The 1773-nt window shown below is 46.8% G+C and overlaps 1 protein-coding gene across 2 annotated transcripts in view; it reads left to right on the forward strand.

Moving 5' to 3' along the window:
- LOC116686176 (metal transporter CNNM4-like) overlaps positions 1 to 1773 on the forward strand; it is a 36954-nt gene that overhangs the window by 30617 nt on the left and 4564 nt on the right. The window lies entirely within an intron of this gene.

Below are 1773 nucleotides of genomic sequence, written 5' to 3' on the forward strand. Positions count from 1 at the left end.
TCTCTTTTAGCTTTTTTCACCATTTATATTTTATTTTCCTCATCTCCAGAGCCCGGATCCAGCAAGTACAGGTCCGTAATAATAACAGTTTAGCATACAGCAAAGGTTAATTTATCGTTTGTTTGTTCTAATTTTTGAGTTTCTGAACAAACAACCTTCTTCAGATTGTTTTAAAGCAACAAGGCGACTTTTCCCGCTTCCGTCCCCGACAGGTTGGAGTTGTCTCATTGTGTCTCACAGATCCGAGTCCTTTCTGGCAAACTTGCACAATGCGGTTCAATTCAATTCAATTCAATTCAATTATGTAGGACATATTTCACATTTGAGAACTTTGGTGTTGTTTTTGTTAAAGTAAAGTTGACTCCTATCAACAGTCTGAAACCTTAAACCTACCAATCAAAAAGCTCAAATATCAGTTGAGACACTAGAGAAACTTTTAAAATATTAATATAATATTAATGAGAACTGGCCCAAATGGAGCGGAGTCTTCCTGCAAGCTTTACACTACGCTAGAATGGCTTGAGACAAGGTAACCACGGTAACAAGTTACAGAGGCCATGGTCAAACATCAGACATCACCACAAAGGCATGGATAGTGTGGCAGGGCACCTTTAAAAGCAACACTAAGGAACTTTTCGGTCCCCCTACAGGTGGGGAGCGGATGTGCCATTACGCTGCCGGTTTCTCATTATGTTCATTAGTCTCTTTATGTCTATTATGTCTCATTTGAACCACAACCTGTTACACGATTGGAAAACTGCACCTAAAAACATAACTTAAATACTGTTTCAAACTCGTTTTCAGTGGTTATAGACTCGTAAAGCCGCATCTAACACCACTGTGCAGTTTGCACAGTTGACAGTTTTTTTTTGCCCAGCACGTGTCTGGATCAGGAGGCTCCAAAATCAGGTAGAGAGCTGTCGCCATGGTCCTGCCACACGATCTGCGATGCCCTGCTGTGCCCTGCTACGTCCTGCTACGTCCTGCTACGTCCTGCTATGCCCTGCTACGTCCTGCTACGTCCTGCTACGCCTGCTAGCCTGCTAGCCTGCTACGTCCTGCTACGCTCTGCTCTGCCTGCTACGTCCTGCTACGTCCTGCTACCGCTACTGCTATGCCTGCTAGTCCTGCTATGCCCTGCTTACTCTGACGTCGGCTACGTCTGCTATGCCTGTTACGCCCTGCTACGCTCTGCTACTATGCCCTGCTACGCTCTGCTATGCCCTGCTACTTCCTGCTACGCTCTGCTACCGTCCTGCTACGCTCTGCTACGCTCTGCTATGCCTGCTAGTCTGTACGTCCTGCTGTGTCTGCTACGCTTTCAATGCCCTGCTAGTCATGCTACGTCCTGTTACGTCCTGTTACGTCATGCTACGTCCTTACGTCTGCTGTGGACTTGTAATGCGCACAGTGCCTGCTATGCCATGAACTACTACAAACTACTATTTTTGGGACTGTTATTGCCTTCTCTTCATTCTAACCCCAACGGTCGTCAGACACCGCTACCAAGAGCCTGGTCTGAGCCTGGTCTGAGCCTGGGTCTAGTCTGGGCTCGGGCTGGGTCTGGGCCTGGGTCTGGGCCTGGGTGGGTCTGGGTCTGTCCCAGGTTTCTTCCTAAAAGGAGGTTTTTCTCTCCACTGTCGCCCTGTTGCTGCTCTGGAGAAACTACTAGACCTGTTGGGTCCTTATAAATTCTGGAGTGTGGTCTAGACATGCTTCTATCTGAAAGGGTCTCCAGATAACTCTTGTTATAAATTGATACTATAAATAAAA

Source organism: Etheostoma spectabile, unplaced genomic scaffold (assembly GCF_008692095.1).
Source record: "Etheostoma spectabile isolate EspeVRDwgs_2016 unplaced genomic scaffold, UIUC_Espe_1.0 scaffold325, whole genome shotgun sequence".
NCBI classification, from domain to species: Eukaryota; Metazoa; Chordata; class Actinopteri; order Perciformes; family Percidae; genus Etheostoma; species Etheostoma spectabile.